The sequence below is a fragment of the Calypte anna genome, chromosome 8 (genome assembly GCF_003957555.1).
Source record: "Calypte anna isolate BGI_N300 chromosome 8, bCalAnn1_v1.p, whole genome shotgun sequence".
Lineage (NCBI taxonomy): Eukaryota > Metazoa > Chordata > Aves > Apodiformes > Trochilidae > Calypte > Calypte anna.
Window position 1 is genome coordinate 10,512,230 of NC_044254.1, and position 25,937 is coordinate 10,538,166.

Sequence of the window (25,937 nt, forward strand, 5' to 3'; positions counted from 1 at the left end):
TAATAGTGCAATGGCAGATGCATAAGGGAATGATGAAAAATTACACTGATTCTGATCCATATTGTGCTCAATATATACTTCTAGGGTGATGGTAAAATGAAAGAATAATATATTTTTAGGTGCTGAAACAGAGCATCTAAATTAGATATGATGGCACTGGAGGTGGCATTATCCATGCTTTCTCCAGATAGACCTAAGTGGTCTGAATGCAGGAAGCATCCAGTAACTCTGTATTGTGATCATGAGGAAAACCAGTCTGGGCAGTGACATGTGTAATCAAGCACACTGCCTTCATAGCAATGTATTTTCTTTCAGAAAAAAACCCCACATAGATTTCCACAGGTCTTAGTGCAGATTTCTCTGGATCAAATTCAGTGTGGTAGACCTCACCTCCAGGTGAATTTTCAGATGCTTTTGGAGTTTGTTAGATGTATGTTTAATCTTTCTGAAGATTAAGAAAATTTCAGGAATCTTCTAATAAACATGCTGATGCTTCTCCCACAGCTCCAAGATTGTCTGCATTTCTTGCCATAACTTTTTTTCTGTGTTTATCTGAGGCCTGTGAAAACAAGAATGACATACTGATCCTTTAGGAATTCACAGAGCTGTTTACTTACTGGAGTATTGTAGTTTGCAATTAAATCTCACACAAATTATTTATCAAGCATTTTCCATCCCTCTCATATTTATTTTGCAGGAAAAGGAAGACACAAATCTGGATCCTTTGAATAAATTTGCATTTTTCCCAATAACTCAGTGAAATGATGCGGATTTAAACCATCTGTCCTTGATATCCATAAGCATGAAGACACTGAAATTAATTTCCAAGACAGTTTAAAAATGTCTTGTACAACATCGAACTTCCTAGATTTGCCAATGGAAGAAACTTTTCTGTTTGTCTATTGGTAAGCTTTTATTATGTTTTTCTTCTTTCTAACCAGTAGCTGCAGTTACATGGTAATAATTGGCCATGATAGTTTTCAGTGTCTTCTAGGAGAGAGCCTTTCTTGTGAAAATTTTCACTTGGGAATCATGAAAGAGAAGCAAAGCAACCTTTCTTCATACTGTAAGGTAATCTTTTAAGAAGTATGACAATAGAAGCGATAAAGGACTCCTACACTAAAAAGGTCTTGATTTCTGCAATAAATATTTTAACTTGGTTTATGGTAACCCGCATGTCCTCTGTCCTTGATAATATTCCATATGTATTTATGTACTAGAGGCATGAAAAAAATTACTGGAGTATGTGAAACTTGTAACTTCAGCAGTTTGTTAATGTATTTATTATGTTTTGGTCCAACTGTCTTGAGGATCAGTGAGCTGACATAATACTAAAATGCCTAAGTGTTGAGTCAAACTAGTAGGATTTGTCATGATGTTTCTAAAGCAGTCAGTGATGACTTCACTTCTCTTCTTGGTATTCAGAAAGAACTGTGTGTATTTAAGAAACAGTGCTCAGTCCCACATCAAGTCCTCACTGGCTAGGTCAGTGTGCTAAACCTTTCTGCACCTTGTTAAACAAAAATGGAGAAAAGATTTTAAAAAATAAACTTCTGAGTTTCTCTCTGGTTTTGGGTTATTTTGAAACATTCTTCCAATCATTTAGAAAACAGTGATTCCCACATCTACCTGCCCCACCCCCCCCAAAAAAAAGTCAGAATACAAACAAAGAATGTATAGTTTGATAATAGATTTGAAACCTACTTTCAATTTTCTGTCCTGTCACTGATCAATTCCATGACCATACAAGAATAATGTTATTTTCAGCATCTTACTTAATTGCATGTCTGAAAGAGAAATAATAATGCTTCCTTATCTCTTTGAATAAAAGGATAGCAGAAAACAGTCGTGAGGCCTTCCAATGCCACAGCTAATATGCAAGATTAGCCTAGATTGCTTACTTTCAATGAGAAATTCAGCAGGCCTGTCTATAACACTGATATGACTAATGAAGATATATTCAGATTTCACAGTTCTCACTTTATTATAGTTCAATTAATTATAGTCTAAATTAATTTAGATATGATACCAACAAGAAGAGCAAGGACTCTTACCTACACCAAACCATGCTGGAGAATGCAGTTTGCAGGAAGAACGCTGGGAGATTCCCACTCAGTTCCATGAGTGCAAGATCAGAAGTGTGAGATCTGAACAATACAGATACCTGCAGTGTAATCAGGAATGTATGTATGAAGAAGGAAGCATCTCAAGCACTTCATGCTCCTGTTTTTTTACAGAGGATTATGTCAGATTTTATGTTAGAGAGGTTACACTACACAACATGGAGTAATTTAGTCAGCATGGGTTTATGAAAGGCAGGTCTTGTTGAGTCAAACTAGTAGGATTTGTCATGATGTTTCTAAAACTATCAAATTTTAGAAACTTTGCACAACTAAAATCAGATTGAAAAGTTCACTCTAGGAGACAGGAAATTATAATATGTTTAATGTTATTAGCATTGAGTAAATTGAAGAAAATATCTACAAAATGGAAGATTCTACAGCTTGTGTTAGTCACAGCTGATTTTTCTAATTAGAGGGGTGCGTGACAAATTGATACAAGACATAAATTGGATTTATTCATAAGTAGTTAATATTTTTAATTGTTTAGTAGTAAAGAAATGCTGCTGTTTGAAACACACCAACAAGTGTTTGTAGTGAACGATACAGAAAGGTGAAGTGTTTTTCTTTTTTGATGGTGTGTTTTACTCTAATGTGGTTTCCTGATTAAAAGTATTGGCTACTTTCAGTAATACACATTTTCCATAATTGCTCTTAGTCTGGAAGGAAATTTCATGCTCTTTAAAAGTGAAAAGGATTTCCTTTTCATCTTTTGAAATATATGGATCAGTAAGGTACTTGCCAAGCACTGCAAAGAAAGAAGGAAGAGTCACTGTGACAATGGCTTCAGCACAGTCCTGCCATTTTCAGAACAGATAATAAAGACCTGTGCCATTCTTCCTTTTGGATAAGACAGGGCCATATATTGCCCATGTAGCTCTTATGTTCTTGCTGTCATCCTTGTACCTTTTCACTGACTGAATTACCTAAAACAGGCATGAATCAGATGACAGAAATGTCTAGGAGAAACAAAGTAGATGATGAACGTCTTTGTTGTGGCTTACTCTTCTTTCTTGTGTTAGTTCAGAGTCATAAATGTATTAGTATGGAAACTCTGGTCTTTCTTCCTTTGGTTGGCTTCTTCATTTGAGAAGCTTATCCAAAATCTACTGACTTAGTTGGGAGTCTAACCTTTTGTTACCAGCTATTATGCTATTCTGTAAACCTACTGAAAATATTGCTAGTTGTCTTGATTAATCCTTTAATCTTGATTAATGTTTCCAATACTCTGCATTAACCTAGTATTTGCTTCAGTTTGAAAATGGTGTTCATTTGCTTTGTGAGATAGAATAAGAAAGTTGAAATCAGCTTTATGATAGTTCAATTTTTGCTTTTCTTGCTACCCTTTATGTATTTATCCACCATATTGCATTGAATCACCAGAACCATCACCCTCACATTTTGGTTTTGTTTTTTGTTTTTTTTTTTAAAGAGAGGGAATGTCTGGCAAGAGAAAGTCTCTGTAAATATCAATTTTTATTTCAAATTCTAACCCTTATGTAGACTAGAGGGTAATTCAGAAATCAGATGCAACTTCCTAAATAGAAAGTGTGTTATAGTTGTATGTGCTAAAATACAGGAAAGAATTTCTGCAGATTTCCTTGCTGTTAAAAAACTCCCAGCAAAAACATTTCATGGTTACTACTCGACCTTCTGTCTGTGCAAGTCAGTGCTGATTGAAACATAGTTGAAAAATGAGAGCTCTCCTTCTAAAATATGCTTTAATGCTTTCTAGTTTAAAATTATATTTCTAAACTATACTTTAACCACATATGGATAATTAGGCTTTTTTTTTCATCTTGTTCTCATTTTGCACATTAATGTTAATTTTTTTATAGTATTAAACAAACTGACATATTTCCCTATATGTGGATGAGATTAACTTAAACTGACTCTACAAAGTACAACAGCAGCGACCTGCTGCAGGTAGAACAGTGTGTGAAATAACAGGAAAAATACTAGCAGAAATCATCTGACTCATTAGCATGTTTCCCAAATGTATAATACCAAAACACACACATATATACACTTCTATTTAAAGGAAGAATTAAAACGTAAGTGATACATTTCCATAAGTATAGAAGTCTTCCCCTCTCTGCATTTCCTAATGTTGCAATCAGAATCAGCTGGTTTCCTGAAGTAATCCATCATGTTGATTCACAAGTGCTGCCACTCACTCTAACATGCTAAAAGGGAGCTCATGATATCTGTCCTTGCACTGAAAGCAAGTCAGCAGCATAAAGAACGATTGCTATGTGATGTACAATCAGTGAATAAAGGAGGGGAAGTTTGTGCAAGATTCTGGACGATTTCTGTATCCAGCCAATGAGCTGGACTTTCTTAATTCTGGGATTTTTTTTTCCTCCTAAATGCAAGATCTTAGTGTCTTTTTATATGAATGGGAATCTCCATTTTACTTTGTTGGTCTTCTGTCATTTCTCCACCTTGTAACTTTATAACAGCCTCTAATTTTCAAGTTGGAACATGTTTGTATTTTTCAGCTGTTCAGAAATGTATTTTGCAAAGAACCATGGAAAGTGCAAAATAACAAATTTAAATTGATTCCAAGGGATCAAGGCTGTTACTCACTTATGGATCCTGAATGATACCTAGTTCACACAGTAACAGCAGAGACTGCAAAGAATGCGAGACCATAGAGTGTGAGCATCATCATTCAGAGTTCTGTCTCTTTTTTCAAAACTAATCCTGAAGCATTATGTCTGTTTGGTTCATAGATGGCAGGATTAAATTATGCTTAATTCTTCTTCATGCAATGCACATTTATGGAAAGCAGTCAAAAATGCTTGCTACCTTTCTGAGAACTGGAACTTGTGAGAACTTGGTACTCTAGTGTATACCTGGATGAGTGCAAGGCCTCTAAGAATTGTTAAAGATCCTAATAGCCACTTGACCAAGAAATGGTTCTTCTATTTTAGGTACTTCTTGTGTAAACAGGGTGTGCTTTGGACCTGAATGTTCTGATGATTACTGATATAGCTTCTGATTTTTGTAGCTTGAGCTCAAGTGATGTGTTTTGAGTACTTTGGTGGAACTCAATAATTTTAAATCCATTTCTCCCAGCAGGCTGTAAAAAAGGATGGTCTTAGGGAGTGCTGATGGGCTAGTACAATTTATAACCTCTTAGTGTTCCTAGGGGCATTAGGGAATTATAGAGAATCATAGTTCATGTGTTTCTGGTTTTCAGAGGGCAGCATTATTTGGTGGCTAGGGTTTGGGGTATCACACACCACCCCATCTCCCACCCAGTCTTTGTGATCACCAAGAAATGATGCAAGTAAGATACCATCTTCAAGTACCAATGGCAAAAACCTGGCATAAATGTTTCTGCCTGTGACACAGAGATTTCTTGATAATGAATGCCATAGCTGTGCTGTAGTCTTAAAGACAAGCAATTTTATACAGCTGACAGCTTTCTTAATCTAGATTCCCTTTTTCTGGTAATTAATTTGTGTAGTCCCATGACGAGGAAATGTCTTGTTTTGCTGAGAGTAGTCAGCTCAAAGTGTCTGCATCTTATACAGCAACTAGATGGAAACTTCAGGGGAGGAGTTCAGTTTCAATTACAAATTGAATTTACTCACTGAAAATACAGGTGTTATGTTCTGTAAAAATAACCTTTCTATGAATATCTGTCCAACAACCAGGGAGTGCATAAGTCTTTACAATGTGAATAAGCACACCTTGAGACACCATAGTTGGTTTTTTTGTCTGTTTTTTTGTTTTGGTTCGGCTTTTTGAAGTAGCTATTTAATCATCTATTTAATTTAATCATCTGTCTTGTTAGCACAACTTTCTTGAGTATTCTGGAACCAGTTAATTCTATTGTAAGAATGAGCCAAAGCATATGTGTATTCCTCATGTAGTAATTAGAAAACATGTCTAGAAATAGTACAATTAAAATCACATGCAGAAATTCAGCAAGTAGTTAGTTATATTTTGGTAAACTCTAAAGGCCAGGATGTTTAGTAATATCACACTGTGTTCATGTAGGACACTTTTAAAATACCTTAGATGTTTTTGGAGAATATAGTGTTCATCCTTTAATTCAAAAAAAGCAATCATTTCAGTGTTATTTTCCATTACAAAATTTAAGAACAAAAACATTATTTTTTTTCTTTATGAATGAAATTATATTTCTTAAACATAGTGTTTCAGTATTCCATGTTGGATAAAGTCATATAAAGATGTGTGAAAGTAATCTATCATCTGTTTGATGCTATTTACTAGTTTTGGAAGGACACTATACTGAAATGGTTTGCTTAGCAGTAAGATGCAAGGCATATATATATGAAGACTTAAGGAGATTATGTATGACTCCAACTGCATTTAATGGCATAAGCAAATTAAGCATTTTACCTCTGAACTCTCTCCTCCAATCCTGCAAATAAAAGAAGAGGCTGTAATTATTTTGGGCTTTTGGAACTATTCCCAAGGCCCAGACTCCCTGACAATTATAAGATTCCTATAGTAACCGTCGTAGGTAAAAATGGGCAATGCAGTAAGGGATAATCAATTGCTACAGGGATCTGGCACATTAGAAGAATTTTTAGAATCCTAATTAATTAGAACCCATTTCATTTGTGAATTAGGAGTTTAAAAACAAATGAGCATGTCCTACATGCCATTTAATTTAGTTTGCTAGAGAAGGAGAGATGGTTTGGGATGACAAATATGTATTGCCTTGGAACTTATGTCTGTATTGGAAATTTGGGGATCTAAATACATATGTGACTTGTACTCTATTTTTTGATATTTGTTTGGTTGGTTTTTTGTTTTGTTTTTTAAGAATAACAACTTATCTGATGAAGACCAAAAAAAGCTTTATTTCCATATGTCTTTTAGTTTTATATTTGACTAGCATGTTCAAATAATTGGTGACAAAAAATATGAAAATGTAGATCTTTCTATAATATTTTTTTATAAAAATAAATAGAGCAACTATTTTCTTCATTCTTTATTTAATATATCTTCCCATTGACAAACTCCATTGTATTAGACAATACCTGGAATATGCGGAGTGTAAAAAATGTATTAATAGGTATACAAGTAAATCAGCCAGCTTTCTTAATCATGCTTAGATTTTGATCCGAGTGTCTGGCATTAATGCAGTTCTTTTGGGGTCAGATCATTCAAAAAAATCTGCGCTGTTGATTGCAAACCTACCTTATCTGAATGCCTATGTTCTGCTACTTAACACTTGAAACCAAACAGCTCCACCTATCTTGCATCTGTTCTTAAAGCCATGTTCTGTTGTTAAATGACAATTTTTGAAGAAGTGCACAACTTAACCTAAGAAACTAATGTGTGGTTGGTGTTTAATGAACTTGAAAACTCTACTTACTTAAATCTATTTTGAAAGAAAGTGAGAACATCTGCTTTTAAAATTTGCCTTTTGAAAGCCTTATCCTTGACAGCCTGGGTCTCAACCTGTTTCAAAGCTGATGTTCTTCAGGAGTTAAAAAAAAAAACAAAAACCCAGCATTATTTAGCTATGCTGCAGCATGCAAAACATAGCAGAATTTTGTGATTTATGGACACTTTTGAGAAAAAAAAAAAGGTGACTTTCTGCCTTGCAGGAATTATGTGTCAGTAAGAAGTATACTTCAGCAAAATAATTCAAATAGTTATAAGATCCTAGCCATGTGGTGTAGAGACAATATTGCATGGAAAGTTTAATGAAGCAAATTTTGTGTGTAATGGGTATCAGGTCTCCCTAAACAGTCTGCTTTGTACAAAAGTGCCTACATTTTCTGAAGTTGGAGCACTCTTGTAAATCTAAAATTTTTACTTTCAAAATCAGTAATCATAAAACACCTTCTTGCAAATATTATTTTATCACTTTCCAAACATGTCAATTTCTTCTCTGGACCCAGGAAATACAATTGGTATTTATATTTCCAACACCCCTCATAAACTGCATTTTAATCTGAAAGCCTTCTCCCAATTGTCCCCTACCCTCTCCTAATTTTTTTGCACAATGACATAAAATGGTCACTACAACATAACCGACCCTGACCAGCAGGGTGACTTTCCCAGCTTGACCTTGGACCTCTGTTACTGCTGCCCTGTGACCTGGGCTGGTGGCTGAAGCCGGCCCTTCCCTGAGGGAGCCAGCAGCCGTGTCAGTGTCCAGTTACCTGCTGCCGCCTCCTGCTGCTTGAAGTGCAGACGTAAATTTTTCAATATTAGTGTGTGTAGGCAGCAAATGTGGTACAGGAAAGAATTTGGTTTGTGAGGAGAGACATTCAGTTGACATTTGAATGTAAGCAGCTGCGTTAAAGTCAAATAAATGTATTACCAGCTGCATAGAAATTTAGCGAAACTTAAAAATATTTTCACTCTCGAGCTTGTGATGATGTGACAGATATGATAACTGAGGCCCTGGAATGCAGGTAGTGTTTTTTAAAGGGATTAATTAATGTGAGGATAGGGTTCTTCCCAGTGGAGGAGAAAGCTGATTTATAGCTTCATATAATTGGCACCAGCCAAGGAATTACATTATCTTTTTGCAAACCAGAACAGTGTGTTCTGCTCTTAGGTCAGGAGTGGCCAACTGGATTCTCCTTCAGGAATGAACACCTTAATGAAAGGAACCTTGCTGAAACTTCTGGCATCCTGAAATTGGTTGTAGGGGTGGTATGAATTTGCAGAATTCTAAATAAAATAAGTTCTAGGGTTCTGGCTTTCTAGATAAAAATAAATATCTCAAAGCAGTGAATCACAATTAATGAACAACTCTGTGGCAGTTATTGACAGCCCCTTCAGAATATACTGCACAGCAGAAAGATACTTCCTTCTAATAAGGCCTTATGTGAAAGGTTCTATCTGAAGGACCTTCTTGCTTTATTAATCTCATTACAACCACTTGAATTGCTACATCCTCTGTAATGATTAAAACCTTTGACTCCCAAGTGTGATATTATAATGAGAATGAACTTCATAACACGTTGTATCATTCTGCAAAGGCTGTCAGCAAATGGGAATATAAATCAGACTCCTCAGTGTAATTTCTCAACTGTTTCAATGGAAGACCCAGCTCAAAAATTTTAAATACTTACCTATGTACACAGGTTTCCAAATCCAGCTAAGACTGCTTTCATGGAATTTATATTTTTTCATATAAAAATTTAAAAAAAAAATAAATTGCTTTGAGCAAACGGAGCAAATGGAGTCTGGTTTACTTAGTTATGTGAATTGCCAAGCCGAAGATAAACACTTGTAATGTAGTATGCCCTCGTCTTTCCACCATGTGCATATTTTTGAGTGTACTAGCCAAAGTTCATTTTGACAAGCTATGTATTTTCTCTTGTGCCTGTGCACTTCTCTCGTACTTGAAAATCTAAAAACACTTCTTCATTTTGTTGAATGTACCATTGCTCAGTGCGAGGATATACATATTCATATTCATATGTATATACATATACAGAAGCATATTTTTATGCAAAAAATATTCATCTCTTATTAAGAAAAAACACCTTAAAAAATCCCGTATGAAATTTGGAGAGGAACTGCCATTCTTCATCATTACGATCTATAATAAAAAAAAAACATAACACGTCGGTCAGGCAATCCTGAGGTATGAAATTGTCGGGAAGAGCGCAGTGGACACCACGCAGATTAATATAATCAAAGTATTGCCTTTTGTTGAGAGCAGCAGTAGTCCTTTTATACATAGTCAGGCTGATAATATAATATAATATAAGCATATTGCTGATTGGTACAACACATTCTTCATATGCCACAGGGCACTATCTAACTGGTTAAATACAACTGTTTATGTACTGGCTATGCGATGCTTTCCCATCCTGTAATTCTTCTTTTCTGCTGCCATCTCCCTTATCTTTTGCCCGTAGCTGATCTTTTAATAACCTTGCAGCTGGACCTCAAGGTCCCTATCTCACTCTGGCTAAAGATAAATAGTCAAGATTGCTCACATGTCTGTTTTCTTTCAAAAACTCTTCCAGCAAGTCCCCCTTTTTGTTTTTGAACAATACAGACTTGCTTCATTGTGCGAGATAACATCCTAATGATACATTGCCATAAGCAACATACAAATAATACAAAAGGAATAATAACTAATATAATTGATAAGCCTTCTCTAATTAAATATCTAAGCTATCCCCCTATCCTGAAGCAATTTAAGAATTCATCTAATCCACTATATGCAACAGTTAATTTTTTCATGTTATCTTAATTGCATTTTGTTGTGAATCGACTCCAAATGATCAGACAAGTTCTTGCAACACATTCCATCAAAGTCTTCACAATGATGACCTAAAAGCTAACAATAAAAAGTCAGTGGCAGCACGATTTTGTAAAACTGCATGTCTGACACTATCAACATCTTTTAGCATCTCTGTTAAAATATCAGAAGTTAAGTTCATCTGCTTCATCTGCAACAGGCTAGTTTGTGTATATCGCCAAGGGCTTTTCCTGCTGCTACACATAGGACAAATGAAGCAGCAAGAACCCTTTCTGCTGTACTCTAAATTTCAAATTTGTCATTTGTTGTATTGAGCATTTTGATAAAAAATGTTGCTGTTTACTTATTAGTGCTCTCATGAGGTCAGGCTCTTTTTTCTTCTCATGAGGGTATATGCTCAGGTATATGCTCCCCACCCGCCCCCCACCCATTTTTTTTTTTTTTTTTTTTCTTTCCCTCTACTGTGGTGTCTGCAGGTTATAACTAACAAAACATAAAAAAGCAATGGGTAGTAAAATTTAACAAAGTTAGAAAATATGTTACCCTCATATGCCAAGATAAGGTTACAAGCAGAGACACAGAGAGAAAGAGAGAGAGAGAGGGGGGGGGTGAGAGAGAGATAAAGATAAAGAGATAGGAAAGATATCACCACCCTTGGATCCAGTGATGATCTTGGTAGGAAGTTTGGGTCCTTGGACGGTGGGCACACATCCAGCATTTCGAGTGTGCCTCTTTTATTCCGCCTGACCCCACCATTTCAGGGGAGCTTTGGCATATTTTGCAAAGCCAGGTGTTCAATTGGGCCCCTCCACATGGGATGGCAAACCCTTATTTCTGTGCACTGGCTTCCGTCCAGTGGCTTTACCCGGGGCACGCACAAGATGTCACTATGCCTCTGCAGAGTACAGCTTGCCTGCCCCTGTCCCTTACCGAATAAGGACAGTGTCTTGCCTGTCAGGGTAGTCATCAAACAGAACTCCCCTGGGAAGTTCAATATTCAGCTTATCAGGATAGCCACTAAAGGAGGGCCTGCTCTTGCAATAGGGCCCTGTTTATTACGGTAGATACCCAAATGAGGGTCTCTCCTTGAGAGAAGAGATTCCAGATGGCATATTGAATGAGGTTCCATGTACTGAAACATATGAATACGCATTTTTTTGCAAATTGTTTACTTACAATGAGAACCTTTGCACATGCTTACATACGTGATATTTTGGTAATATGTGATATTTTTGTTATTTTTAATACAAGAAACTTTCCATATAAGTATGCAAGTTAAAATTACTTGGAGGAAAATTTGGGGTTTTGGAAAATACTCATCTGCACATGTATCTTTTTGCCTATGTATGACTGCCTACATACTAGTTTGCTTCTGTCAAATAATGACACTTTGCTATTAAAGAATATACCTGGGACCTAAATAACATCTTATAAAATTAAGTCAGTCAGAAATTATCAAAAGATTGAAAAAGTTTGCCCACACATTTTTGGTGGTTTTTTTTCCTGCTTGTATGTAGGCATTAAATACAGTCTTGAGTCACAAAATCAATGCACTGGGGGTGATCTTAATCTCCCCTAATTTCTGCCATGGTCCCACATTTAAATCAGTTGTACTGTGTATTCCTAAAAAAAAATACTTATCTAGCCATTTAAAAAAAATGTTTGCAATTATGGAGACTCTAAAACCTCACCTGATAGTCCGTGATCTCAAAATATTTTTTCATTAGGATGGCTGTTTACTTAGTCCAGGGAGTTGCTCACTGATAACACAACACTGATTGCCTTCTATCTTATCTAATCTACATATGCATAGGAGTGGTAATCTACATATGCATAGGTATGGTATTTCAAACTTTGCTGTTAAAGGCAGAATTATTAATTTCTGAGGTGTTAATCGATGGAAAGATTATGTTTTTTGCTAAATTTTTATGCATTTTTCTAGTACCTCTGTAATTCAAGAAGCTGATACCTGTATCATAATTTAAGGAGTTATAAAGTGAGAAATCTCCAGTAATGCTGCTACTTACGTTTCAGGCATTTAGAACCCATTTAGTGTTTGTCTTCCACTCCCAAAACATCTTGCACTGACCTTTCTGAAAACTGTGAGTGCTCAGATCTTCACTGTGAGCACTCAGTTCTTCTGCAGATCCCTCAAGTTCCCAAAGAAGTGATCCCCACCTTGTGATTCGAGAGACAGTGTTGGAGTGAGAGTTATACATCTGGCTGGTACTCTACAACCTAAATGGAAAGAGTGCAGCCAGTCTGCATACATCATCTTGGTGAGAGTCCATTTTGCCTCCCTCTCTGATGTGGTCCCTTTGGGTGTGGCTAAGGTGCAGTCATTTTTTGAATTTACGTAATATAATCCCAGTCTACTCCAGTTCAGGTTACATCAGCTTTCTGAGAGTGGATACGCTGATTTGCAATATGATACAAAAGATTTTATTGTGTCTCTCTGTTTCACTCCTGGGTAAAGAGGATGGAACTTGAACTCTTTACCTAACTCTCTGTGTGGCTTTTCTGACAGGAGAAAGCTTAAACTATGAGCCCTGCTCAGGCTCTGGAAAGAACTACACTTAATGTGAGTACAGGTATCCTAGCTTATCTCCTTAGCCCTGGTTCCCTAACATATGGTCTGCATCTTCTGCTCAATTATTTCTTATGACTCCTGTTGCATTCACCTTTCTTGCAACTACTCTCTCCGTTCATCTCAAAATTCTCTAGATAAAAATTCTCTCTTAAGTCTGTAGTTCTCTGTGACAACCCCCAACAGAGCTCTCTGAGGGCTTTTGCTTCATTTCTGAGGCTGACTGAGCTCTTTCCTTGTAGCAGTTGATGAGCTCTTTCCCTGTGGCAGTTCTTACCAGGTGTCTCCTTGCATTCCTGTCCTGGTGTGGGCCAGGATAGACTTTATCTTCTTCCTTATAATCTTGCAAGACAGAAAAGTGTCATGCTGGTGGAAGATTGTCCTGTTAAACCAAATCCCTCATGTTATGGAACAGTCTGTCTCCCTTCTAGTTCCTTCTGCTATTGTCCTGATGTGTCCAGGATGTTATGTGAATTAGATTGCACAGGACCTGAAAGAGTTATCACCACAGCATGAGAAATGTTCAGGTCTCATGTGGTGATTGTTTCTCAGCATCTGCATAACCAGCTCTCACTAAATTAAGGTATTCACATTCTAACTTTATGAATATATATATGCCCGGTAGGGATGAATTCTACTTTACTTGAAACTACCACCAAGTTCCATGGGATTAAGCAGGACAGGTCCTAACTCTTAATGTAAGGTGTAGTCCCTTTGGAGCAATGAAAAGACTTTTTGAATAAACCTTTTTAGTTAGTTCCAGCTGTTTTTATTTCTGTATCCTTGTGATTATTCTGAAGGACAGGAGAGTAAGATGTAGTACAAGCCATCTGAATTTTAGTGCTTGATTGCTTTTTTCTGTAATTTTATTCTCTACTTATTTTCTCATGTAAACGGCCACTAAGAGCTCTATTAAAATTTCTTTGGTCAGGGTCAAAGAATTATCAAAGCAAGCAAACTAAAAGTTGAATTTGCAACCAGATGTTTTGGAGAAATGAGCACCATTTGGCCATGAAATACCTTTAACCAAGGTTTAATTACAATATTCATTGCTTCAGAGACTAGGAAAATTCAATATGACAACCTTAAGGGACTGATAGTAATAAAATAATGGATGAAAAAAATTTAAAATGAGCCAAGTGAGAGAGTATAGCTGTATCAGTAAAACAAACTATCATAATTAAAGCAGTCATTTAATTTGAAATGCAATTGGTTTGTGTAGCCTTCAGAGAAAAAGGATAAAAAGATAAACAACAGAAAAAGCACAAAAAAGGTCTGCTTGTGCTGCTGTTGGATGCTGAAGATGGTTTTTCTGTTAGTTCTGAGTACTTACTGCTACTTTTTATAAATTGTTACATATATCTTGCTGCAGTAAGCATAACTTTTTATTCCTTATTGGCCTATATGTTTTAATAAACTGTGTATCAGCTCTGGGCATCTCATATATTCAGTCAGAGGTTATAGTGTTAAACTATATATTTTTCCAAATATCAGAAATTTCTGAAACTGCATTTACCCTGGCATTAATATTTTAATTTGCACCATGCTATGAGATACTGACATAATCCATTACTGAATTTTTAAATCATACCTTTTGTAGACAACATATTGCCACTGAATGGTTGCAAGTGTTGTCTTCTACTGTTATGTATATCAAACTGCTGAAATTGTCATCATGTGTAAGTACCTTAGGCACACCTGAAGTACTCTCATTGATCTCAGTGCGGTTTATGTAAGCCATGGAAGAAAACAAAGGATCCTACTTTTAAAGTACTTTTTTAAAAATAATAATTTTAAAGTATTTTCTGTATCATATTTACAGCTTGCTACCTCATCTACTTTTTCTACTTTACAGACTTTACTTTTTTTTTCTACATTACAATAATATAATTAAAATTTGAAGGTTGAAATATGTATTTCAAATCACATTTCATTTCCATCTAAAATATAAGGGGTTGTTTTTTTATTTATCAAATGACAGTCTTTCAGGTAACATTGTCAGTTGGTTTAGCTAAATTATTGAGGATGTAATTTACTATTCGTATTGCACAAGGTATTTTCTTTTCAGTAATTTATATGCATATGGGTATAAGAATAATGTAGTCTTGTGGCTGCTATTATCTCCTTCTTTCATTGACTGTTTAATTTTCTGCCATATGTCCCTAAGGAGCAAGGCTGCTCAGTTTCATTTGATTGGAAATTTAAAATCTATTTTATGAATTAGGTCCACTGCGGCACACACCGGATACAACACAAGTTCTATGGAAAGTATTGGGTATAGAAGAAAATGTACTCAGATAATTTTTTTCAAAGCCTTCTCCTAAAAATGCACTAGAGTTAACCTAAACAGGTGAAGAAACACATATCACTCAATGGGATTGCTGCTGTGCTTATTGAAATTCTGAAATCAAAGACTTTAGTTTGCTGGAAACACAGCTCCCTAACTCAGCCTTCTATTGCACAGTAGTACTACAAAAGCACATCGACTGGGAAAGGTTGTGATTAATGACTCAGGAAAAAAATACATTTTTTTCGTGAGAGGTATCTTCAGTTAAATGGGAGGCGTATTTTTTTTTCATTAGGCAGGACTGTGAGCTGTTTTCTGGTATATTGTGCACAGTCATTATCTGTGTATGAGAAGACTTATTCCAGTTGGAATAACTGTCTGTGGAGGAGAGAGCTGAACTTCAAGTGCTTTCAAGGAAAGGGAGAGAAAGGGAGAGGCTTGGAGGAGTGTTTGCATACTAATATGACTGCATTCTATAAGTAGTTTGGCATTAAGAGGCAGGAAGGAGGAGAGGAGCTTTTGTGTTTGTGTGTGCATATTTAGGCAAAATTTCAGTTTACAATATAAGAATGAAGTTAATTCACTTTCCAACATTCATACCTAGGGTTGATATTTTAAGTATGTATCACATCGTGATATGATCTATACTCTTCTGCGAGATGGAGATATTAGTATGTTACAAAACTTCTAGTGGTACTAAGTGCTCATTTAGTCTAACATGTATTTATGAAATATGAACTGGTTTGAGGGATTAGAATTTTTTTTTTTATATCACTGTTGTCTGCAAGAAATAAGATTGCTCCTTCCAACTGGATATCCATAATGGTTTTCCAGTTCTGCTGATCAGTGCTATGAAAGAGTGGTTTTTAGCTTGGTTATTTTGACCCATTAAAAATTTTTATTACATTTTGATAATGTAAAATAGAAACTATTGACAAGACCTTGTTTTTCTGTTCTACTAAAATCTTTTGAGTAATTTTATAACAAGGAATTCTAAAGATTTTCCAAATCCGTCATCCTTAAGTTAAGTCATTCACTTTCCAAAAGTGTTTTCCTATTGTGTTGGTCTTTGCAAACAGTACAAGTCATGTCTTAACCTCTAGGATTTTTGTAGAGGTTTCATTCCCAAGAGCATTACAGAAATCTCTTGACTGTTGTATAAAAGCTGAGAGTATATAGACCATGTAAGAGTATAAAAGCAACTCCTTCAGTGTTGCGGGTTCTTCATCTGACAATGAAATTGTTTCATAAGGTAAATTAAAATGGTTTGAGAGTCTTACAGATTAGCTGGTGCTATTCACTCTAACACTATTGAAGAATACAAATTACATCGTTTCAAGTGACTTTCAATTTTCTTGCATTCAGGGTCAATGGGTATTTTGGGCCCACTTGATACAATTGCTGAAAACTATTCCTGAGAGTGGTTCACTTGCCATTGAGATAGAAGGTTTGAAAAGCTGCACATAACTAAGCACTTTTCAAATATTCTACATCACATTTGGAAAGTGGTGTCCCATTAAATAAAACAGTATATTTAAGTACAAGATTTAGAACTGGAAATTTACAGCTTTTAATTCACTACATACCCTACTTGTGATTAGCATTTTATATTGTATATGTAGACATGTGCCTTCATAAATCCCTACAGAAACTAATGGCAATGTGTTTCTGTACCTTTTATGCATACATGGAGTTTAGTTTTAGCATCTCCAGTGATATTCTGAATGTACTATAATTAAATAGAGATGAAGCAAAATATTCATTATGCCATTGCTTTTTTCTGATATACTGTGCAATATATTGTACTTGCAGGTAAAAAGCCTTTTATGTTAATGTACATAATTGCATCTATACTGGCACTGATCATATATGTGGGGTTTTTCCTGACATTTATAATCACCTGTAATTGTGGGGGATCATATAGCTGAGAACACTCCAGAAAGATGAGATTACAAATTAAGGATTTTCTTGGTTTTTCTAAATCTTTGAAAGAAAGCAAGGTATTAAGCTAGTTTCTGCAAGTTTCCAAACAAGACAGATCAGTAATCTTCATGTTAAAGGCTGAAGTGATCTTAAGTACTAAGCTCTTTTTAGGATGGTTTGCTAAATAACAGTACAACTCTCATGTAGTGCCCTACAAGCAGAATAAACTTACTACAAAAGAGGTGATGATATGTATCCATATGTGTCATATTGATAAAATGCATGATAAAATCTGATTCAATTTTTGAACTGACCTAAAATCTTGGTTCGTCCCTGGGTTGAACTAGATACAACCAGCAGCACAGCTACTTTTAAAAAGGGTAAATAGGAAAGGACTTACTGAAAGATGATATGAAATTTATCAGGGCTTTATGGGATCATTTTACTGAGATCAACTTTGCGTTTCACTAGATGAGAAATTTCAATATTGCATTTCTAGAAGTGTATGCAGCACTTGGAGACAGGAGCATCCAACTATGGTCTCATTGCATAGCACTAACTGTATTATTACTAACTGTATTGGAGCTTTTTTCAACATCATATCAGCATGAATTTTGGTAGGATGCACGAGGTTTTTTTCTATATTTATGTAATGTACTGGGTTAAATTTCAACCACTTTGAAAGTTCATAATATTAATCAGTAAAAAGGCGCTCTCTTCTGGAATAAGAGTATGAATTCATGTGTGAATAATTTGTAGTAGCATATGCCAAAGCAAATATGTACATAAGATCACTTTTTGAATCAGTGTACAGGCATTTTATATGGTTTTCCGCTGAATGTTTTCATTGAAGCTCTCTTTCTGATTTATCAGTAGTGCATTGATGATTTACACTGTTACTAGTTATACCAAAAAGTGCCTTTTTCTTTTTTTTTTTTAAATAATTAATGACTTTACCGATTTGTACATAAAAAATGCCTCACAGAGCTCCAAGGTGGGGATTTGGCTGGTCCTGATGAAATATAGGTGCAGGGTTTTCCTTATCTGATAAATTGCCAGTTCCCCTTCATTCTACTGAAGATCACAAGCAAAACTGGCAACTGGGGAAAGTGGAAGAAAACAAAAATCAGGACTAGCAACGGTTAAGAGAAATTTAATCTGAAACTCATCAAGCCCATGAATGGTCCTATGACCACTCCAGTGTTTTTGATTGTCAGAATAATTCACTGACCATATTCTTTAAAAAAACATGTGCAGTAGATATAATGTATTTGGAGAGTAGTCAAAATTAACAGAATTTTTGTGGGAAAAAAATTATAGAGCTTCACAACAGCCTGATACATATCTTTACACAAAGATCATTCAGACTTCCTGCTGAAATGAGAGTAGGAAATCATTAAGGTCTCAAATGTATGGCAGCAAGTCATGACCTTTTATTCCTAGCAGACTAGAGGATAATGATTTTCCTGTGGTGAAAGCCATTGCACCCAGTGGAATAGGTAATAGAATACTGCCCTGTCTAACTATTCATAATGTGTGTTGCAGTTTCAATTAAGGCATTTATTTTCAGGTTCTCTGAAAATGTGAATACTGTTCAAGGGGTAAGTGTGCAAGTTCTACTGGTGCAGTGGGGTATTGGTAAGTACTTACTGGAGAAAACAGTCAGTATGCAAACACTGGATTGGTAAATATGAAAAACATGCACTATGCAAATGTGTTTAATAAGTAAAATGTAGTCTAATATCCATCTCTTGTTAAAAGTCTATATTGCTTTTTTTCTGTTTGACTCAGTGTCCCTGATATATTTTTCATTATTTTATCTCCTATCTATCCTATTTTAAGCCATTAAGCTTAAAAGCATTTTTTTTTTTTTGTGAGAATACGGAACACAAAAGTATTAAAGGATGTCTAATAACAAGTTTGTTGCATTTGCTAGTAAAACCTAAGATATTATATTTATCTGAGAAGTGCTATGCATCTGTAGAATATTGGAAGTATAGGATTTTAGAATTTCTGTAACAGATCAAAGCTTTGTGAAGAGTAATTTCCATCAACACCTAAATCTGTGTTGTGCATGGATATTACAGATGTGTGATATTACAGAACAAAATAAGTTAATTGCAGGTAGTTTCAACTTAAATATGCAGGTTGACAGGATTAACTCCATATAACTATAACTAACCTAACAATATGAATATTAAAATGTCACACAACTAAATGTTTCTATAAGAATTATTCTGGTGCTTTAAAATTTAGTATACTACATTACATCTGTAGATTTTTCAGAAAAAGAATTCTAATAATTGACCGGTCTCATTTCATACTCCCAGATGAGCTGATTAACCAATGTTCAGCCCTTTCTAAGGAGGTTTTTGTGCAACTTTTAGCCTGCATGCATTTTTGATACATTTGGAAATTGACTTTCATTTCATGCATGCCTAAAATAATTCCATGTCTTGTTAGATTAATGCCATACATCATATTTATCTTAATAAGTTAAGAAAATGTCTTCAGAAATTTCTCCTTGAGAGCTAAATCTGGAATTGGGTCTTAAAGATTAATCAGTTGGTAGATAACTTGCATTACATAAAGTGGAAATAAGAGGCTGGAAAAAATAATTTCAAACAGCATAGTGATCCCTTGATTGGTATATCTTTATATATTAAAAATCTTTGATTTAAAACATGGATAACTGCCTCTGAAGCTAGCACACGGAGCCTGGTTTTGGTTATAGGGAAATAATGCTGAATTTAAACGCAATTTTAAAAAGCTCTTAATATATTACTTTCTGTTATTTCCTGCTCTACATTGAAACTGTCTGAAATAGGATGCATTTCAGAGGCAGAGATCAGATGTCTTTTTTTCCAAAATATGCAGTAATTTATTTGCTTGCTGTTTTCCTTCCTCCACTTGCAAATAAAATTATGTATACATATAATCCCCTCTCTGTAAGCTAAAGGCAACCTAACTCCAAATTGCAACAAGGAGCTAGTAAAAACAGTAGAAATTTATGATTTAGATTTATATCAGCATGAGACTCATAGATTTTAAATATTTTTGTTGAACTCTTGCCCTACTTCCAGTTCGTATCTGTAGTACGTATCTGTTCGCATCTACCACTGAAAGGAGCTCTGTGTGATTATTTGGTACAAGATGTGATGGGTCCCTCACTTTCTTGGTGTTTAAGTGTACATTAGAATTTAGCTTTTGTGACCCATACTTCCTGTCCTGAAGGAAGAAAAATGAGTAAATATTTTCAGTGCTTCTTATAATGCTCTGCTGTCAACGACCTTTAGTCAGGTGTTTCCAAGTGTGATCTGGCATGTGAAATACAGTGTTCAAAGTGCTTAGCTGCAGGTAGTGGTGCAATACTTGGATGTATTTGGATGTGAGATGTCTGTTACTGCATCTTCACATCCAAGAAGTTTCTACATATATGAATGGAGAAACTAAGGTCACAATGAAAAATTGTGTCCTTAAAAGGCAACTCTTTGATTTTGTTGAGATCTGCCAGATTCTGGCACCTTAGACACTAACTGGTACCTCAGACACTGACTGAAGAAAATAACCTTGTGTATGTTAATAAAGTGCTTAGTCCCATCCATTTACGTGTCTTTTTCATATATAAGGAGCTTGCATTATTACTGTATTTTTTAACCAGTTTGCATTAATAAGTTTTGCCTTAGTGTATTTGTCTGATGCTGTCTTCATCTGCAGACTTGACAGTATTAATTTTACTGTGCTCATTATACTGTGGTGAGATTTTGCCATATGTTTTCCTGTCCACAGCATAATATGATGTTATCAGCAAGATAAATTTATCTTAAGTGCTTATCTTCCCTTGCAAAACTAGTACATGCGGGGGATGTTCTCCATCAGACCTGAATTTTATCTACAAGTTGAAAAGAATAAAAATATAGCACTTGAAAGTACTGCTTGCCTTCTCAAAGGGCTGCAGGAAGTCCCTTTGTAGAAACTGTAAAGCTTTTCAAACAGCTTTTTGAAGGTTTTGTGTGTGAGAGAGAGGGGGCTTTGTCATCCTGGTTCCTTTGTGTAAAAAGCAGGCTGTGTAATACAGGAAAAAATTCTTTAAAAATTTTACTGCAATATATTTTTTTGCCTAGGAGCACAGATGACTTTATAGCATACTTCTTGGTTCGCTCCTTTATTTTTCACAATGCATTCCCTGGTCCTTGGACTCTGTCAGAGGGAGTGGAGACATTCTTGAGATGCATCCTGCCAATACCGGGTCAGATTGTTAATAGCATTAGCTTGGAGAAACCATGCTGCCTGTTTCTCTTCCCTGTTTTGCATTTATATGAGCCATTGTTCTGTGTGGTTCAAAAAAGAGCCTCAGCTGAGAAATACCTCACTTGCAAAGCATTAGAACATGTTTAAACAAGAATTTCTCTCATTTTCAGACTGTATCTGGCTGTAGTTTCTGTCCTCCAGGGAGAGGCGAAGGTTCTGTATAATTATAGCTGGTATTTTGCAGCAGTACAGGGATAGTTATGGGGGAAAATGCTTTCTATATAATACATAGTATATTTTGAAACAGATATGCGTAGATGATTTTTTATTCCTGAATTATCTGTAGAAATGCCAACACAATTTGGGAAGTATTATATAAAATAATAGTAATGTATTGTGTGTTCATACATTGTTTCCTAAGTTATCGTTGCCAATTTGTACTGTACAATTACAGGTTTATTCATTCTAGAATAAAACTTACAAATTGCTAATCTACCAGTATGACATTAGAAATAGGTAATATATTTTCTCTGTTTGCATATTTCCGATTACACATGACAAATATTTTGCAAGGACAGTATGACTTCCATTTTATCCACATGCTGAACATATGAAGGAGTTGAAAACTGTTAAAAGCCATTGAATAAGGAGCTTTTGTCAGGGAAAGATAAATTTTTCAGAATATAAAACATATAACTTATGAAAAGATTTTTTGTAGTATATCTAAAAAGTTGAGTCATTTATAATGGTAAATACTTTTACTGGTTCAGAAATGGACCTAGCTCTAAAGCTGTGAGCTTTCTCTCTTAGACCAACCTTGTTTGTTAACTAATAATAATGACATTTAAACAATTTTAATTTTTTTTCCATTTCAAAAGCAGAGAAAAAACATGCAGAAACTAATTTTGCAATGTAAGTGACAACTCGGCCATAGTGTCAAAACTGTGATTTGGAGTATTCTCAATTAATTTTAATGTAACAAGGGATATATGTACTTTTTTATACACAATGGGCATAACTTTACTCATATTCAGCATATAATGTAAATATGTCTTAGAAAAGGGAATGATTTGGCATCATTTGAGCTATTGTGGTAAGTGCACAGCAGGGAGTTGGGGAAGCAGGGATGTAGATGTAAATGTAGTAGGTATAAGAATGAGAAACTCAGCCAAACCATCTTGCATTTCCATAAGAATTTAACAGCATGAGTCAGTATAAGACCAAGAACAGAAAGATATCTTCATCCTCTGCATTTTTTAACTGCTTTCCGCAAATACATGTTTGTGCTGTCCTGTGAATTTGGATGAGGCCTTTTAATCACCACCACAGAAAATGGAATTTTTGCCCCTTAGCTGGGGCATGATTAGGTTTGTATATAGTCTTACTTTTTTACAAACACTGGACAGCTTTGTCTTCGTAATAGTAACTTCTAAAGACAAGTAAGGTTGTTTGCTTAGTGTGACCTAAGTGGTCTACTAGTTGTTGAAATGTCTGTGAGGGAAGAGAAGGAAATGGCAATTGAAATGTGAATGCAATGCTGTTATTATCAATAATCTCCTTAGGATAATCAGATAAGGGGAAAGAGATGATACATACAGAGAAAAATACACAGAAAAAACAGCACATAGCAGCCTGTCCTATTATTCAAACTACTACTTACAGTCAAACTACTGTTATTCAAACTACTGCTTACAGATACAATTTTCACATGCAAATCCATTGACTCATAATACAACCGAAAACAGAGCAAAAATTATTTTTCTTCCCGTATGTTTCAATACTTCAGTTCAATTTAAAATGCCTCACATCAATATGCATCCTTATGATCGAAATGTACTTTTGTTCATTTGATCCATAGAGTTTAAAATCAGGTTCATGCTGGCTACTTTTCAGCCCCTCAGAGTACAGTGGAAGAACAGATAACTGCCTTTAAACTAATGGTATCAGAGTTGTATTGATGGATATACTACACCAGCATAGTTTGAGATTAAAATATTCACTGGAAAGCTGTTTTGCATTATATAAGAAAATCATTATGTTTACATAGTACAAATTCAAAAATTTCAGAGATATTAGTCTTAGTTCCATTCAGGCTCCAAGTTATTTGCAGGATCTTCAAACTTTACATGTTTGTGAAATACATGTCTTTATATGTATTAAGCTTTATTTGATCCTTTACTGCATGATCATTTTAATTTTTCATTATCTTCCTCTGCTTCCTAAGAAGCTGTGGAGTTATAAGCAGAAGTTTTTAATTGGAGGCAACCCAAAGGTGGGGCTTATATTCTGATGGCATACTTTTATTTTATCTTAAAAGGAATAACATTACGTTCTCAAGCCATGTGAGAAGAGGATTTCCGAATTCTTAACTTCTCAGATATCGTTTGGAGAACAAATAATGTGAAGAGTGCTGGGATTCTGATAATAAACCTAAAACTCTTTAATATTTAATCAAACACATTTTTTCATCTCAGTTTTTGACCTAGCAGGAAAAAATTTAGTTTAGAGTTCATTATAGAAGTTGGTGGAGATAGAAAGAGAACTTATCTTTCTAGAATAAAGAAATGGATATGATGTTTTATTGAAAGAACATTTTTAAAGAACATTTAAAAGGAATGTGAAATGCTGACTGGATGCTTGCTTTGGGAAGGGAAGCCGGTGAAAATTCATATTTCTTAAAGATCCATGTTGGTATCATAGTTCTAGAGGAGCTCTTCTTAGTTTTTCATGAAGTACCAGTCTCTGTATATTATCAGGCAACCTAGCAAGGAGATGTGACAGGTATTGGTTGCTATTTTGAAACTGCATGATGTGTTGATCTAATTTGTTTAGAGCAAGCAATCTACATTTCTAACTGGCAGCAATTTTTTTTTTTTTTTAATTTTTTTGTGTCAAAGAGGACTTTCATGTTAGGATGTAACTGGTACATTTTCACTGTTCTTGTGTGTATCACTTGGCCTTTTTACCTTCTCATTTCTTTTCCTTTTGTCTTATGGACTTCCGTATATTTTCTATCTTTTCTTCTCTCACTGCTTTCCATGTAGATTCCATGTAGAATTCATCAGTTCGTGTTTCCTCTGTTGAAAATATGTAGAGGGCTGTTATATCAGAGCCTGGGCCAGTACTACAGAAGATTAGGGAGATGTTTTCATGGAATTCAGTGAACACAATTCAAAATTCAAGCTGTGACAGTACAAAGGGATACACAATGGGACATACAAAGGGACAATACGTTTGGGTCTTATAAATACCTTGTTACTGGTATCTACTACATGAAATATCAGTCTTTCAATGTACTATTTTGTAGGCAGTTACAAATTGGAAGTCACTACTTGCAGGCTAGCTTGAACAGGCGAAGACAAGCAACTATACAAGGGAGAGGAAAACTAAGTAGTGGACAGATTATGTGCATTTTTAAAATTCCCTCAGACTCATAGTAGTTATTTTCTTAATCTCTGTTACACCTGTACAAACATAGGTGGTTGACAGAGAAGAGTCCTGTACCTTAAAATAAAACACCAAAGTTTATATAAATGTTATTTTCTTCATAGTTTTTCCGTGTGGTAGGAGATTAAGTTATGCTAAAAAATGTTGCAATCTTTTTGGATGCAGCTGCATTGGATTTTTAACTAGTGAAGATCAATGAAGCTTGATTGTTTTTAAAAGCACTAGGACCAGTTGAAGTTTTTGTGGAACATTCATCTTCATCCTGTGCTCATAAAGACTTTCTGTACTATAAATCACCAACTGGTCTGAAAATATTTTCTACAAAATGTCTAAATTTTTTCCACAGTAGAGTAATGTAAAGCTATAAATTAGGAAACATGTAAACAGTAGAATATCAGTAAGTATAAGTACTGAGTTGCCCCAGAACAAATGGCATGGTTTAAAACAAAGAAACAGCAATTGTGCCATAAATGTAGGTTTATGGCTTTTACAACCATGTAATTTTTCAGATTATCAAATATTGTTGTTTTTGTTAAGGAATTTCTCTGTTGTCACTTACTTTTATTTTTCCTCCTTTTTTTTACTCCCTTGTTTGTGGAAGGAAGGTAAAAGAACCATAAAGCTTAAGGGAATTAAGTGTACCAATTATAGCTAACAGAAAAATATTCAGAAGTTAATCACAAAATGAGAGGCAACTTTCTCAGGAAAAGGGTACTAAATCTCTCTGTGCATCAGAGACGTGCTGGATGAGGTCACAGATCACAGACATGTTAGGGCAAAACAGTGTGTTTAGCTCAGAAAGGAAAAAGAAAATGGTTGATTGAAAGAAAGCTGTTTGAGTTCAAATATGGAAAACTATTTTTACCATTTATCTTTCAGAGTATTTCTCCTTTTTGCCCTTCCTCTTGTACTATACTAGTCTGGCAGCCCAGCCCAGAATGTATTTGAAATGCCTTCCCTCATGCCTAAAATGATAGTTTTTATTTCAGGACTTGGCTTATTTTTATTTGATCCCGTAACCCCTTAAGGGCAGCATTAGCAGTTTGTGTCAGGAAATCCCAATTCCCAGTTCAAAGAGGTTAATTGCTTTTTACCGTT